The following is an 18,589-nucleotide window of genomic DNA, read 5'->3' as shown; positions in this document are numbered from 1 at the left end:
ATATGTATAGAAAGCCTTGAGAATTTGGAAAGGGACCCATGAAGTCGATGCCCCACACATCAAAGATTTCCACAATTAGAATTGGGTTTAAGGGCATCATATTGTGTTGAGTAATACGCCCTAGCTGCTGGTAGTGGTTGCATGCTTTGCAATGCTCATGTGTATCTTTAAATAGTGTTGGCCAATAAAATCCACACTGTAGAACCTTGGCCGCAGTTTTCTTACCCCTGAAATGACCACCATAAGATTGTTCATGGCAGAAGGATAACACGTTGTTGTGTTCCCAGTCGGGAATGCAACGACGTATCAGTTGGTCGGAACAATACTTGAAGAGGTAGGGATCATCCCAGAAATAAAATTTCACAGTGGATAAGAACTTTTTCCAGTCCGTACGAGTCCAAGATGAAAGGACCTCCTTGGTAACTAGGTAGTTTACTATATCAGCTTACTAAGGAGAGAAAAAATGGAATACAAGTGTTCATCTGGAAAGGAATCACAGATGGGTTCGGTATCATTATCGACATCGTTGACGAGTCGTGATAAATGGTCTGTAACCATATTCTCGCAACCTTTTTTATCTCCAATTTCTAGAGTAAACTATTGCAAGAGGAGTAAACTATTTCTAGGTTGTGCAATAGGGACTGTATAGACCCCCACTTTGTGGCTCATTAAGCCACCGGATACAGCCCAAATCAATTAAGCCCAAGGGCTTAATCCTAGCTACACCCAATAACTGGTCTATATAAGAATATGTCCAGGTTCATTATTGTAGAATATAAGGATAGAGGTTCAAAGGGATAAGAATTCTTTTGACAAAAACAAACACAGTCCTCGTAGGACTCAATCTCTTCATTCATATAAAACTTACTTATTCTCATAATGTGAACTACGTTGAAACTTGATCCCTAGATAGTAGATCTTGGGTACGTAGGCAACCATTATCTTGGTTCAGTTTCATCTCCCCCAACATCAATTTCCTCTGTTTTTTAGTGCACTCTTTATCATTTGCTCTCGTTGTGTTGAAGCAGGTTACTGCCGAAACATAATTGGCGCTGTCTGTGGGGAATTATAGAATCCATTATCACATGAAACAATCAAGATGGTAAGCACAAGACGCAGACCAAATAGTCAACATATTCCTCCTGCTAATAGGAATCGCAATCCTCAAAATTCAAATCGGCTAATGCAAGAACCGTTGAACAATCAACTCCTAGTAGTAGGATCAATTCTCAACATCCAACTGCAGCAGCAGCACCGCCACCGCCACCGCCACCGCCACTGCCACTGCCACCGCAAACGAAAGTACAAATGCTGCCGCCACCACCCCTAATAGTCTTGCAACAAGAAAACCTACAACTCGGTAATCCCTCACGTGGTCCGCCATCCGTCCGTGTCAATCCTTCAGTGGACATGGATATGGACATGGACATTACTCTCACACCAACTAACGAAAAAAGGGATAGTAACAGCCAATACACCCTAATACGGTTGAGCGTGAGTTAAGACAAGTTAAAAATTTTAATAGGAACTTGAGAAGGAAGCTGGCAAAGAGGCAACGGCCAGTGGACGATGTTGCCAATTCAACAACATCAAGGCGACCACGCATGAATGCAGGCCATTCTAGTGTATGGGACCATCTTGAAGATCCATTTCATCGTCCTCAGCAACATGCTATTTCTCAAGCACAATCAAACAGTGCACGCTCTAAGAGTAATGACCCTATTACCCGTACTTATGGGGAGAATCAAATTGGCAAAGATAACTACTACAATAGACATGTCCGATCTCAAAGGGAAGATTTACCTCTGAGAAGCAATTTCAGGGAAGACCGCTATCCGAGATATGTCCGACATGACTAGGAAGGTGGGCATCCCAGACAAGAGCAACAAAACATGGAGAAGCGGTATAATTATACCGACCACCCTACCAAGGGTGATACCGGCCTAGACAGGCTGGTTACAGGGATAGACAAAGATAATCACCGGTCGGAGCTAATCGTGCGTACCGCCAAAGATCTCTAACTCCAATAAGAGATAATGGAAGGTATCCTTCTCCACATGGGCACGACCAGGGGCGTCCAGTTGTTCGAGCCAATACTTTAACTCTAACAGAACAATAGTTGAAAGAGTTGATTGCAAAAGAACTTAACGATAGAGAGTCAAGGGATGTCATAATGAAAAACTTGACAGTCAATGATGGTATACTTGATAAGTTTTCGCTCGACATTCAGGAAGCTTACCACCATCCTGACTTCAAACAACCTGATTTTGAACTTTATGATGAGTCGGAAGGAGATCCTGGCTTGCATGTTCTATCGTTCAAAAATAAGTTGGTGTTATGGGGTGGAGATGATCCACTCATGTGTAAGCTCTTTCCATGAACTCTAAAGGGAGAAGCGTTACGCTGGTTTAGTGAGTTGCCTTCAAGATCAATTCACCAATACAATGAACTAGAAAATCAATTTGTTAATCGTTTCCACCACAATTGCAAGACGCCAAAGGATGTCGACTCACTTCTGAACATCAAGCAACAACGTGACGAAAAGTTATGTACTTTTGTTACTAGGTTCCGAAAGGCAGCAACAAATGTTCCAGAAGTTTCTGATGGAATGCTTTTTTTTGCCTTTAAAGAAGCATTATATTATGAAAGAGACAGAAGTTCGAATTTCATTGTAAGGGATCTTTACCACTCTCTAATTAAAGATGTCCCTAAAACTCAGTACGATCTGTATGTTAGGGCTGAACAACACATCCGTATCGAGGAGAACCTATCGGCGAAAGCAGCAAGAGATAAAGATATTCGGAGTAAAGATTTTTCTGACAGCAAGAATTCTAAGCCGAAACAAGGACAGTCAGATCAACAACATAACGATGGAAAGAATGACAATAAGAAGCAAGTCAATTTCAATCGTGTCGGAAAGACTCTACCTGAGCTAACTGACCCCGCTCAATGCCTAGTACTCTGCTATATATGAGAAGTTGAAAAGTGGGAATCTTCCCCGCCTTATCCCCTTTCAGAAGATACCAAAGGTACAAGGGACAAATCCTTGTGGTGTAAATTCCATAATGACTATGGCCATGAGACAGAACTTTGTCGCTCTCTCTGTGGTCGGATTCAGAAATTAGTGGAGAAAGGACTTTTAAATGAATATCTTACTAAAAACTCTCAACAGGCAGTTGCTGCAACTTATGAGCATGTCATTAATGTTTCCCATTCTCATGTTGAGTCTCTTTCCAAAAGTCAGAGTAAGAATCAAAAGCATTTGAAATTAGTTATGTTGGTAAGTTTAATCGTGTCAACAAAGTCGATTTTGTCAAAGGAATCCAGACCGAAACTTCTGAAGAAGAACCCATCCGATTCACTAATGATGATCTTTTTGGTGTATATCACCCTCACTATGATGCAGTCATAATTACTGTGTCTATTGGTACGTCTCGTGTTCAACGGGTAATGATCGACACAGGGGCCACTTCCAGTGTCATTTTCAGTGGATGTTATTCTCAGATACAACTTCGCGAGGATATGATCATCGCCGAAGACAATCCTATCATCGGTTTTGATGGGACAACATCTTCAGCGGTTGGAAGAATTACATTACCAATCAAATTAATGAACAAAGAAGTTGAACTTGATTTCTTATTGATGGACTGTCGTTCCCACTATAACGCAATTTTGGGCAGAGATTGGATACATTCCATGGGTGTTGTAGTATCCACATTTCATCAGTGTGTCAAGTTCCCATTCTCTGGGCATATTTGCAAGGTTCGTAGTAACCAGGTATCTGCCCATGCCTGTCATGCCAAAGCAATGGATGACTATAAAAAATCTGAAGTTCGTGGTAATACAATCCTTGCAAGTGCCCTGCCCAAGTTACAGTTACCAAGCGGCGTGCCCTCCATATATAATATGGAGGCTCATGTGAAAGGGCCGCCTACAATGGATCGACTTTTGGAAGTTCAAGTAGGAGATTCAGCAGAAGAAACCACTTTTATTTCCGCCGAACTTTCGAGGGTAGAACAAAAAGAGTTGGTTTCCCTTTTACAGCGAAATAAGCGTATCTTCGCTTGGAAAATTGAGGAAATGCCGGGAATAGACCCTTTTATTGCCTGTCATAAACTTGACATTGATCCAAGTTTCAGGCCAGTCCGCCAAAAACCAAGAAGAATGGCACCTGATTGGAAGCTCAAAGTTAAGGAGGAGATTGATAAACTACTTGCGGTTAACTTTATCCGACGAGTTACTTACCCAAAATGGCTTGCTAATGTCGTCGCAGTGCCAAAAAAGAACGGACAAATTAGAATTTGTATTAATTTTACAAACCTTAACGAAGCTTGTCCGATTCATCCGTATCTATTGCCACGAATTTCCAATGCCTATCTTTCATGGATGCTTCTTCTAGGTACTACCAGATCTCTTTGAATGTGGATGACCAAGAGTTCACCGCCTTCATCACCGACCAAGGCATTTTCTGCTACACTGTTATGCCTTTTGGTCTGAAAAATGCCGGTGCAACCTACCAAAAGCTTGTCAATACAATTTTTTCCGATCTGCTGGGGAAAATAATGAAGGCTTATATCAATGATATAGTCGTTAAATTGAAGCTTACTGGTGATCATCTTTATGATCTTCAACTTGTTTTTGATAGGCTTAACAAGTATAACATGAGACTTAATCCCGCCAAATGTTTTTTTGGCCTCTCTTCTGGAATTTTTTTGGGATACCTCATGACTCATAGAGGTATTGAGGCTAATCCTGATCAGATACGCACCGTTATTGATATGTCATCACCAAAAAATAAGAAGAAAATTCAACGGCTTACTGGTCGGCTTGCCACTCTTCATAGATTTATTTCTAAATATTCCAATCGTTGTCATCCCTTCTTCCAGACTTTAAAGGGAGCGGCAACTTGGAACGTTGATTGTGAGATGGCATTGCAACAACTGAAGAAATACTTGGTCAGTCCTTCTATATTGACAAGTTCTTCAATGGGTCAACCTATTGGCATATACCTAGCAGCTACAACTCAAGCGGTTAGTGCTGTTCTTTTCGTCGATGATGGTAGACCCATCTTTTTTATCAGTAAGACTTTAATCGGAGCTGAGTCTCGTTATTCAAAGATGGAAAAAATTACACTTGCATTGATTCATGCCGCTCGTCGATTGAAACCATACTTCTAAGGGAGGTTGGTCAGAGTTTATACTGAGTATCCTTTACGCAAGATCTTTCGTAATGCACAGGAATCAAGCAGATTACCCGAATGGGAAAGTTATCTTAGTGCATATAGCATTGTCTTTGAAAGTCGTACTGCTGAAAAAGGACATGCTCTGGCTCCTTTGATAGCTGATTTTCCGATTGATGATTCTCCTATTGACGATTTCTTGCGCCAGGAAGAATCTATGGAAGACATTCTGCCACCAATAACTGGGGGCGACGAAGACCAACTTGAAAACATAATTCCTTATACCATTGACCTATGGATTGTTTACTCAGATGGCTCCCATAATAAATCTGGGTCTAGAATTGGATGCATTTTTGTTACACCCGACGGAGAGAAGATTGAGAAATCTGTTCGACTTGGCTTCACCACTTCAAATAACGAAGCCGAATATGAGGCTGTCATTTGTGCCTTGAGAACAACTTTGAAACTGGGGGTGCGAAAGCTCCAGTTATACACGGATTCTCACCTTGTGGCCAATCAGTTTGGCGGGTCTTTTGAAGCAAGAGATGAGCGTATGGCAGCTTATCTTAGTTTGATACATTGCCTTGCCCAACAATTTGATAGCATCTCTATCACTCAAAGACCCCGAAATGACATACGTCATGCAGATTCGTTGGCTTATCTCTCTGCCGCAGTTAGAAGCGAAGAGTCAAGGCATATCACTATGGAGTTCCAGAAAGAGCCAAGCATTGTGATAAGAGCCCAAAATTGTAGTTTTAACCCCTTAACAATCATACTTTTAGACCAATTATGTGAATAATAAGTAAGAGTTAATACTGATTACGTGTTTTTATGCATTTCAGGCTTCAAAGTCCATTATGTGCAGAAATGTGCCACTTTAGCAAGATAAAGGAGCAAAGGTCGGTTACTAAAGAGTTCTGTGATTAAAGGCCAATTTTCAAGAAGACAAAGCCTCTGTAAAGCCCAGTTAAAAGATGAAAAGTCAAAGTCCACGCGGGCAGAAATAGTGCACAAAGTCAGTAGAACTTCCGAAGACCATATCTTTGGACTCAGACCTCAGAATTGGGCCTACCTTACGTCAAAATGACCGACTCGGAAAGAGCTTTTCAATGGTCCAAGCCTTGACCCAATCAGAGGAGCAAAAGTAGACGAAACGTTTGTCGAAGCCAATTGCAGCTGAAGAGCCCATTTTGGACTAAATAAATTGGGTTTTGGGCCCGATTTTCCGGCCCAAAACATGGCTCCAAGCCCATGCACGATTTTTGGATCTGAAAGTATAAAAACAAAAGATTGACTCTTTGTTAATGGTAGATAGTTAGATTAGAAAATAAATTAGGTTAGGATAAGAAAAGTAGCCATTAAACCTTAGTTCTAGATCTAGTTTTAGATTAATTAATTAGTTTTTATTCTTGCCTTAAATTCAGTATTAAATTATTGTTATTGCTATTCATTAGATAAATAAAGTTAATTAGTTCTCCATAATCTAGTTTCATTTTCATTTATTTATTAGCTTAAATCCTTAGATTTACTTATTTGTCATTATTAGTTTAATTCAATTATTGCATGAGTAGTTTCGAATTGAGTTTAAACAAGTAAAGTTCAAATCTTTATATTATGTCTTGTTTAGATTCCATGAGAAATGATAGTCTTATGATTCTTGGCTAAACCTCTATTAGAGGGGGTTGAAAAACCTTGATGAAGCTTGATTTCGATTAGCGTAGAATAGTCGTAATTTCCCATTCAACTCTAGAAGTAATTAGTCCTCCATGAGAATGGGGTTGAATACTTCACATTCTAGATGTTAGTTGGTAGAGATTACCATGAACACTAGGGATTAGGAAGAACCAATTGTTCTCAGAAAGCGATTCAATTCGATTACGATTTATCTCGCCGTTAGTAAATTAAGTTGAGTTAAGGTGGATTCAAATCCCCCCTAATTCCTTATCATTGAATCATTTTAGTTCATACCTTGTTATTTGAATTATCGCGTATTGTTAGTATAAATTCAATCCGTAGTATAATCGTAGAATAGAAATTTCACATAACACATTACTCTCACCATTGTTCTTTGTGTTTGTTCAATTGAATTTGTTTAAGTCTTGAGAGTTAAGAGTGGAACGATTCCGTACTCTATATATTGCATGAATATACATGTGAGAGTAGGAAATAAAATATTGATACCGTAAGAATAAGGTTAGAGTAATCTAATCTAGTTTTTACGGGTTATCACATTGCCTTTACCGAAAAAGAGTTGCATGACTTGTATGTACATGAAAGCAATTACCTCTTTTGCTTGTACGCACTAGCGAAATACGACCCACGTATAATCGCACCAATCATGACTCGAAAGCGGAAAAGGGAGATGGAAAATTCGCAACATGACTGTACTTAAGATCTTTCATCAGAGTCCATAGATCCATTTGTTCCTCTTGAGTTCGCTCCAGAAATAGATAGTGAGTTGGTACATGAAGCATATGATAGTCCTGAAGTTCCTTATATGATACTATCGGAGCCAGTGATGATCTCCGATGAGCATGATTGGCGTCTCCCTTATATCCAATACTTGCAAGTTTCTTCACTTCAGCTAGAACCAAAACTCGCTGAAAGAATCCAACGCAATTCATGGGATTTGCTGAAACAAGGCTGCGGTTGTTTTGGTAGTTAGCATTGGAATTACTTTGAAACTAATTTTAACTTTGTTGGTATTGCTGATTATTTCCTTGGCAGTATAGAATAAAGTTGTTGGGTGGTCGAACAGGTGGATTGACGAAACCTAGAGGAGCCATCTGTTGTGTATTCGGGCGCCAAGCGAAATTTGGATGTTGTTTCCAAGGTGCATTAGGAATGTTGAATGCACATGCCTCTTCTGATAGTTGGGAAGGGGAGGCATATAACAAGGGACAATAAGTATCAGGATGGTCAGGACTAAGACAAAGGACACATGAGGAAGTGTTAACGTTCATGACCTGTTGTGGGAGTTGATCGTTTACTTGAACTGCGAGGGCATCTACTTTTTTAGTGAGGGATTCTATCATATTTTTTAATTCGGGATCGGGTTTTACCTCAAAAATAGATGTAGCTTTTGTAACATTATCCTTAGATAACCTAGAAGAATTAGTGTTACCCCAATGTGTACCTCTTGTTGCTTGTTTTTCAAGAAAAGTATATGCTTCAGTAGCTCATTTGTCCATGAAGCAATTGCCGTTCATTATATCAAGAGTTTCTTTTTGATGATCGGAAAGACCATTAAAGAATGAACGAACAAGGATAGCGGTGTCGAGTTGATGATGAGGACATTCTAAAAGAAGATCAGTAAATCGACTCCATGCTTCCATAAAGGATTCATGAGAATTTTGACGAAAGAATTAGATTTTCTGAAGCATTTCAGTAGGTTTCTTCTGAGTATAAAATTGTAGCATGAAAGCTTGGACAAGTTTATTCCATGTTTCTATGGATTGTGGCTGTTGTCCTGCTAGCCAAACTGATGCTTTATCTGCTAAAGTGAAAGGAAACAACCGAAGCAAGATTTGTTCGGTAGAAACGGCTGGATGGATGTTGTGGCTACTTGCTAAATCCTACGGAGGTGATTGTATGGTTTCTCATGGTCTAGACCATGATAAACAGGTAATAAACCAAAAAGGTTTGGCGGGATTTGAAAATTGCCAGCAATATCCTCGAGTTTGATGCAGGAAGAAGGTCCTTCCTGTAATGCAGTATAGAAGTCCGAAAGGGGCTTCTCAGCTGGTGGAGTTTCGTTAGCCATAGCAAATGAATGTAATGGCGGAAAGGGATCTTGATGATGTTTCTTTATAGAAGAAGAACTATACTGCGGTGAGAACTTACACAATTGCTTATCGTATTTTCTCCTACGATAAGTATGTTCAAATTCTTTATTATTACCAGACATTAATCTCATGCAAACATAAAATTAGATCATATGCGCACAAAGAATTTATTATTACTTGAATTTTATTTATTTTCGAAAGTATTCAAAGTGAACAACGTAGGCCTAAGCTGCTGGTAATGTAGGCTTAATCCCCGATAGTGGTGCCATTTGATATTTACACTTTTGCGGTATATAGATTTGAATTCTCTACTCCGTTTGGTGTAAACTCAATATCCTTACTCATTCGTGTCTTCATGCATTTTGTTTGAGTAGGGATTCGTTCCACCTAAAGTCTAGAACAACATACAACTTTCTTATGCTCTAAGTCAGGAAACTAGTGAGTAAGTTTTTATTGTTGATTTGCTAGCTAAGGTTTGCTGTGTTTTAAATCAAACTTCGGATACTAAAAATGCGAGACATATAAAAAACCGAAAAAACTAAGATTTTTAACTTGTAATTTAAAGAGAAAGAAAGGGTAGACGATTATGATACTCATGCAAGGACTCATTATAATCCCTTAAAATCAGATTACTACAATCTCTAAGCCATTTTGGGTTCATTATCAAACACGAAACGGATAGAACGTCGATCCCTAGCGAGATGAACTCATCTCTAAGTCCATTTTCTTAGCATAAGGAGTTGAACTGGTATTTCATCTCTGAAATACCATCTCAACTCCTGGACCCACTCAACATATTCCTGTTAAATATGGAAATAAGAGGTTCCCGTGTGCGCGACTATCCCAGGCATGAAAAGGGAGGCGCACGCGAGTCCTTCTTAACTTCCAGGCCTCAAGTTTGGCTAGACACCACCATTTTGGGATAGTGTGCTACATGTGTCCTTAATTCTAAGCAGTGAATCCTATTTCTAAGAACATATACAAATCCTCACATGAGCCCTCCATCTTGGAGGATTTTAGCTCATGATCCTTGGATTGTTTGGAAGCTACAAGATATATTTGTTAAAGAGAAAGAGAAAAAAGAAAGGAATGCAAAAAAAAAAAAAAATGATTACCTAAAGAAAATGATGAACTTTTATTTATGAACTAATAATGTTCTCCATTAACACTATTACAAGCTTTTTCATAAAAACTAAGAACTAAAAACTAAACCACAAGACAAGGAATGGAAAAGGAATCTAAAAAAGGGAGTTAATGCTCCAAAATCAACCCCCTCTTATGCATAAGAGAGCTTTCTCCTCTTCTCCCATGTGAAACACCAAAACCTATTAATTTCCATCTTATCCACCAAAAAACAAAAAAATATTATCCACCAAACCAAAGCAAAGTGACAGCTTGCATGGTTTACACTATTAGCACCTAATCTTATCTAACTCTATTAATTGCATACAAGGTGTCCACTTTGTTCCAATTATTTGCTCCTTTCGTCTTGACTTGCATGATGACTCATCAAATCTTGTGGGCCTGCATAGTGGGTCCACGTGTGATAAGTGCTCAAAAAGTGCAATTTAACCTTCGATTATGCCTCTTGTTTAGCCATCTTAGTGGACTAAAAGTATTTGTAAGTTATGTTTTATGATTCTATAGGTGAAAAAGAGAGTTTTGTGGAATATTAGAGCAAAAGGGGTAAAACGGAGCAATTCGAAGCATTAAAGATCACATGGGAAGCCCGTGGACAATCATAGAGAAGGCCAAGGAATTGAAGCTATTAAAGATGCAACTTGGACCTATTTTAAAGCCTATTTGGAAGCCCAAGGCAAAAGGATTCGTTGCTTGGACCAAAGCCCGCAAAAGAGGAAAGAAAGATGGAGCAAAAGAGGAAAAATTGGGTGTTGCGTTTGAGACGCGACTATCGTGCGTCCAGACGCATGAAACGACACTATAGCCACTTCCTTCTCAGCTTTGGAGACAAAGTTGAACTCTAAAAGAAGTTGATTTGTATTAGAAAACAAATGACGGCTTGGAATGCTTCCAGAACTCATTGTAACCCCTATAAATAGAGGACCTAAGTGCCTAATGTAATTTGCCAATTCACTTATATTCTTGTCTCCAGAACTTGAGGCAGAGAGAGATTAATAATAAAAGATTCGTTTTTAACTAGCTGAGTCTTAATAAGTTAGTCTTTCTAGTCTTATGTTCTTCGACTCTTCTTCTTCTCGTTCTTTGTGTTCTTCCTTCTTTATGGAAGGCTAATCTTCTCCTTCTTTATGGAAGGCTAATCTTCTCCTTCAAGGGAGAAGATGAAGCCGATGTTTAAGGTTTAATGATTCTTTTGGTTCATGGTGTTCTTCAATCAGGTCAGTTCTTTATGTTTTTAGTTATTAGTTCCACTGCCCACACTAGGGGATGGAAGTATAGAATAGGATTTATATTTTGCAATATTAACATCATGCTAGTGTTCTTTACTTTTCTTCTAGTATTTAGCGTTAGGGAAGTATTCTTTGTGTTGCCCTAGAAGGGGTAGCTCAGGGAGTAGCTGCCTAGGGGAAGTATTCTTTGTGTTTGCCTTAAGTGGTGATTCATTGAATGGCCTCCCTATTAGGAAGTACTCCTTGATGTTGCTCTCGGTAATACATTGAATGGCTGCCTGATAACTCGTAAAAACTCAATTAGATTACTCTAACCTTATTCTTACGGTATTAATTATTTATTTCCTACTCTCACATATAGATTTATGCAATATATGGAGTACGGAATCGTTTCACTCCTAAACAACCAAGACATAAAGAAATCAATTAATCAACATAAGGGAACAATGGTGAGAGTAATATTTATAGAGGTGAATTTATACTATGAAACTAAATACATGAATTTAACTTATACTAATTCAACTAATCAATTGAATAGGAATTGAATAAAATATAGAGAAGAATATGGCGAAGAGATTAGGGGGATTTGATTTCACTTAAATAAATTCCTAATATGCTAGTGTAGATTATTACAATCATAACCAATTAAGATTAATTGTGATCCCTAACTATTCATGGTAATCTCTGCCAACTAATAATTAGCATGTGAGGAAGTTCAACCCATTCTCATGGCGAATAAACTAACCTACTAGAGTGAACTCTTAAATGTAATAATTCTAACTAACACATCAAGTCTTCATCCAAGCTTCATCAAACCCCTCTAATGGAGGTTCAGCTAGAATTCATTAGACTATCATTTCTAACACAAGAACAGTAAAAACAAGTCATTATTAAATAACTAATTAAACTTTCTTAATCTAAATTAACAATAGTCTAAGATTCAAACATGGATTACAATTGAAATTTAAAGTAATTTAGAACTAAAATTATGAATACTAATTATCAATTTAAAACAACTAAATCTATGAATGAAAGATTGAATTCGAATTTAAATATTGAAATATAACAAAGTAATTTATTCTAAAATTCAAAACTTGTTCTCACAACTAACTAGATTAATATATATAAACTAATTTAATTAATTAAAACTAATTCTATATTACAAAACTAAATTTTATGAACTAGAACTAGGTTTAGATCTAGATACCTTAAGAGCTAAGCTTTTGTCTCTTGATATAGAAGAGTTAGATCCCCAAATTCGTGCATGGGCTGAGGAGCCATGTTTTGGGCCGAAAAATCAAGCCCAAAACCTAACTTGTTGAATCGAAGACTTCCAATTCTGGTCGTGTTACTGTATTGCGAGGTTTCACAAACTTATCCTGCTCTAATCGAGTCAAGGTCTAGACCATTAGAAAGATCTTTCTGAGGCGGTTATTATGATATAAAATGGGCCCAAATCCAAGGTCTGAGGCCAAAGATATGGCCTTTTGAAGTTCTATTGACTTTTCTTCAGCTTTCTAATCCGGTTTGACTTTCACTTAACAACTTGACTTGGGCTTTTTAATGGCTTTTTCTCCATGAAGCTTGGGCTTTCATTATATAACTTTCACAGCAATCACTTTAGCTCCTTTTACCGCCTAATTAGTAACAAATTTACATTTATTCAACTCCGAAGCCTGAAATACTCAAAAGTACGAAATTAGTGATAAACCTATATTATTAATCACATAATTGGTCTAACAGCTATATTGTTAAGGGGTTAAAACTACAGTTTTGGGCTTTTATCATTGCCCGAGCTTACATAAAAGAAAAGAAGATATTAATAGCATAAAATATAGGAACAACCTTAAGTAGAGTTAATTGTTAATGATGTTTCGTCCAAGAGGGCATCGACACTCGCTCGATTGCCTAATTGTAGTCTACTTGTAAGAGCAACCATGAAGCAGAAGGTCATAGATCAAAAGTATTAGTGGATTCTAATATCTTAAATTCCCTCTCCTATAAATTCTCAATAGTTCAGTTAGTTTAGTTTAGTTTAGTATTAGAATCTAAAATCTCTACAATCATAGTTTTTAATCCGTCAAACCCTCTTTCCAGTCCTGTCCTTCACATAACATACACTTAAAAGTGGAACGATACCCTACTCATCCTTTACTTATTGACGGATAATTAGGTTTTGATATGCTTCAATTTGTTCAATGACCATCATCTATCTACATCATCCATCAACATAAACACAAAAAGGAGCGCGTGTCAAATGGCGCTGCTGCCGGAGATATAATTAATTGTAGTCCTAGGAGTGTGTCAAATGGCGCCGCTACCGGTTTAAGTTATTTATGTTTAATGTTTTCTTTTAAGATTAGAACTTTGGATCTTGAGATAATTTTAGCCACATCATCCATCCTTTTGAAAAAGAGAGAAGCTTGAAGGACATCTCGAAGATAAGATCTACCATCCTGGTTAGTCGAATCTTCATTCTTTTTATTTCATTCTTAGTATAGTTGCATCATAATTTAGCTTTATTGATTTATAGTATAATTACATTTAGGACCTTTTTAACAATTGAAGTTGTAAGCCAACACAGCGAAACATCAAACTCTAGTGTTTCTTGTCTGAATCTTGACAAACGGACTATCGTCTGTGGGTCGTGGTACTTAAGCAATCCAAGTGATTCATCATAACCCTAGAAGAGACAACTTTAGACAATGGGCGAGATACTAGCTGCAAAGACCAACCCAGTTGAAGGAAAGTAGTTTTGCATATTAGTATAATTTAGAATAATTGCATATTAGTTTAATTGCATTCAAACATTGTAGGATAGTTTTTTGTCATTTTCGCATAGCATTTTCTAGTGTATGCCCCGTCGTCCATATCATCGTCCGGTAAGAACACAACAGTGGATAAGGTTTAACAACCGACTCACAAAAATACTAGACGAGATTGATACAATGGCCGCACGCAATGATGGAGGTATTTTGGACACCAATAATCCTGAAGCTATCCCACCCATGCAAGCACAACAGAGGAAGAAGCTGAGTGATTTCTATTTGCCAATCATTGGAGACCCACCTAGCAGTATTATATTCCCAGAGACAGAAGCTAACCAGTTTGAACTTAGAGCATCAGTAATCTCTATGCTTCCAGAGTTCAATGGTTCAGACAATGTTCAGCCTTATGTTCACATGAACAAATTTCTATCAGTCCTCAAAACTTTCAAGAATCAGAATATCAGGGATGAGAGTATCAAGTTAATTCTTTTTCCACTCTCACTTGAAGGTAAAGCATCCGAATGGTTAACTGCATAGCCGATCAATTCAATAAACAACTGGGAGAAGTTGAGAACAAAGTTTATGAACAAGTTCTATCCACCCCAGAAGACAGATGCCATGTAGCAAGCCATCAACAATTTCAAAGGGAAGGTGACTAAAGAATATCATCGAAGCTGGGAGAAATTCAATAATTTTCTAGTCTTATGTCCACATCATGGTTATGATAAGAGCACACTAGCTCATTTTTCTTTCGAGGACTTTCTACTATGAACAAGCAGATGATACAGTCAATGCATCAATGTAAGTTTACATCATTGGATGGAGAGGAAGCCTACAACTTTCTCGAAAATTTAGCTGAAGACACTCAACAATGGAGTACTAGCAACGAGGACATAGCTAGAGTGGAGGGGGTGCCGAAGCAATTTGGCAACCAAATTCAAGAAAACCCAAATAAAACAATGCTATCAATTATGGCAAGCCTATCAACAGGACTTGAAACTCTGAACAAGAAGTTTGATCAGTTCTCCATGAATCCTCCAAAAGCAAACAATTTCCAAGCTAAACCTTAGCCATCCAAGCCTTGTTATGCCATTTGTGAGCTATGTTTTGATGAAGGCCACACCACTAAAGAGTGTTTGTACTATTTGGATACTAATGCAGAGGCATGTAGTATCAACTATTTAGGAAGAAATAACCAGTTCAATTAGGGACATAATTATTGGAAGCCACAAAATACAAATCAGAGGAACACCAGTTCCAGAATAACCAGTCAAATACATAATTATTCTAGGATTCTAAAATCAGTCAAATCAATTCCAGAATAACCAGTATCAGTTCTAAGACTGCCAACAACCATACATAAATCAACATTCATACCAGAACAAGCAATACCAAGCCAACACAAATAGAGAGTTAGTACCAGATCTTATGAGTAGATATATTGCCCCTACGCCTCAATCGAGCAAAGCAGTTATCCCACATCTGGAAGAAGCTATCACCACCATTGTCAATGAGCTGAAATAGACAAATCAAAGAACCCAGAAGTTGGAGAATAACTTTAGTGTCATTCAAGGCCAGATAGAGCAAATCGCTGCCACCTTGACGAAAAGATCGAAAGGAGCATTACCAAGCCAGCCGGAGCCAAATCTGAAAGGAAGAGGTGTCTTGCAGGTGGATAACCTGGAGATTATTCAGTCGAATGAGCAAGTTAATGTTATCACCACTCTGAGGTCAGACAAGTAAGTTGATAACAAGATTATCTATGAACCAGGAAAAGATTCTGCGAAACCTATGGAAACTTATGTCTCCACCATCCCACCCAGTTCTAACATTCCAGATATATCTAGTGTTGTGTCACCTACTAAAGAAACTATTGCAAAAGAAGTTGAAGGAACTACTGTGGAAGTAAGTAAGAAGAAGCCAACACGAGTGACTTCACCTGCCACTCCATTATCTGTTACCAAGCCAACCGAAGCCGAAAGAAGAGAACCGATATTGAAGAATCCACTAGCACCATTTCCTTCGAAACTAGTGAATACCAGAAAGGATGACCAGTACAAGGAGATTTGCGATGTATTTCAGAATTTGCATATTAATATCCCATTTCTGACCACCATCAAGCAAGTTCCCTCGTATGCCAAATTCGTGAAAGATCTAGTGAAGAAGAAGACCAACATTCCGAAAGAAGCTTTTATCGCTCAAAGATGTTCATTGTACCTACAGAATCTAGCGGTTGTGAAACTGAAAGATCCTTGAAGTCCAACTATTACATGCAGAATTGGAGATTCTTTGGAGGAGCAAGCTTTATTAGATTTGGGTGCCAGTGTGAATCTTCTATAATATTTCGTCTACGAGAAGTTAGGCTTGAAGGATCTAAAACCGACTGATGTTACTTTACAGTTGGTAGATAGATCAGTGAAGATACCTAGAGAAACCATTGAAGACGTCATAGTCAAGATCGAAGATTTCTATTATTTGGTTGATTTCATAGTACTCAACATAGAACCTACATCTGGTAGGCATATACCAATCATTCTAGGCAGACCATTCTTGGCCACTGCAAATGCACTCATTAACTGTCGAAAAGGTAATATGACGTTATCCTTTGGTAATATGAGAGTCGAGACCAATATTTTCCATATGTTATAGCAACCACAGGAGGTGTGTGCCGTGAACGAGGTATGCATGATTGAAGTGTTAGCACAGGATTATCTGACTCATTCATATCCTACTGATGAGTTGTTGAAAGCTCTGACAGACTCAGATTGTGAGGAACTTAGTGTCGAGGCAATCAATGAAATTTTGGATTCATCACCTGTCATGGATGACAGCAAGTTCAAAGAAAAGTTTGAATTGCCTATGCCTGATGAACCATCTAAAGAGCTTAAGAAGGAGCCACCTAAGCTAGAATTAAAGCCTTTGCAATCTACACTCAAGTATGTTTTCTTGGGAGATTTGGGAACGTACCCAGTAGTCATTGCATCAGATTTGACTGAGGAGCAGGAATCCAGGTTAGTAACACTTTTAAAGGAACACAAGTCAGTTATAGGTTGGACAATTGATGATATCAAGGGGATCAGCCCTATGATAGTTCAACATAGGATTCATTTGGAAGAGGATTCCAAGACTTCTAAGCAACCACAAAGGAGGCTTAATCCGAAGATGAAGGAAGTAGTTAGAGAAGAGGTAGTCAAACTCCTTGACGCCAGCATTATCTACCCTATTTCTGATAGTCAACGGGTTAGTCCAGTTCAAGTTGTGCCGAAGAAGTCCGGAACCACAGTGATCGAGAACAAGAACAATAAGTTGATTCCAACCAGGATTCAGACTGGATGGAGAGTTTGCATCGATTATAGGAAGTTGAATAGTGCATCGAGGAAAGATCATCTTCCATTGCCATTCATCAATCAGATGTTAGAAAGATTAGCTAGACAAGCTTACTACTGCTTTCTTAATGGTTAGTCAGGATATTTTCAGATCCATATTCACCCTGAGGACCAAGAGAAGACCACATTCACATGTCCGTTTGAGGATTGCCTGCACCATCTCTCCTTAGTCCTTAAATGTTGTTGCGATACCAGCTTAGTTCTGAACTGGAAAAAGTGTCACTTCATGGTAAAGGAAGGGATAGTGTTGGGTCACCAAGTTTCAAAGGAAGGAATTCTAGTAGATCGAGCAAAAATGTCTACAAGAAGTAAGCATGTTATCGAAAGGTTAGTTTTGAGATGGAAACCTAAGTGTTCCCCACCTGTTGGTTTATGGGATTTACTCTCCGTTGACCTTCAAAGGAAGATTATTTCTATGGCTCGTGTAGGGTTCGGTAAAAGTTCATTTGCGCGTAAGAGGAGAGTGTGTAAGCTAGGTTGGTATAAGAATTGCCATTCTGAAACTTGTCCTGGGTTACATCCATTAAGAGAAAATTGTTGGTACAAGATATACTTCTGTCAATCACCTGCTGAGAGAGATCAGAAGAATTCCTACAAAGTGAAACCTAGTGAGTGGGAATACTAGTCTTAAGGATCTGACTATAAATGACTCAAAAGTCTTGAGAATCTGACTTTAAAAGACTCACATTACGTCTTGGGGATCTGACGTAAAAATACCTAAAAATTTGTTTTTTGAACTAATTATGACATTCGACATCAATGGTAATATCCTACCTTTTTCTCATTCATTTCATTTACTTCTTTATACATTGAGGTCAATGCATGCATAAGTAGGGGGAGAGTATACTAGAGAAATGAATTTCGAAAATTAGTTTTCAAAAAAAAAAAAAAAAAAAATTGTTTCTATATCAGCAGCATGAGAAAAATGAATTTTAATGATGAGTCTAGGATATATATTCTATACTGCTTAGTGTTGAGTTTGATAGATAGTTGATATTATTGATTTCATTACCGCTTAGACTATTTATTATACTTGGACATAGTTCTTGTTGATAGAATTCTTTATCAAGGCACCACCATAGTACTTGGTCAGTTTTGTGTA

Source organism: Coptis chinensis, chromosome 5 (assembly GCF_015680905.1).
Source record: "Coptis chinensis isolate HL-2020 chromosome 5, ASM1568090v1, whole genome shotgun sequence".
Taxonomy (NCBI): Eukaryota; Viridiplantae; Streptophyta; class Magnoliopsida; order Ranunculales; family Ranunculaceae; genus Coptis; species Coptis chinensis.
Note: the sequence above shows the minus strand (reverse complement) of the source record.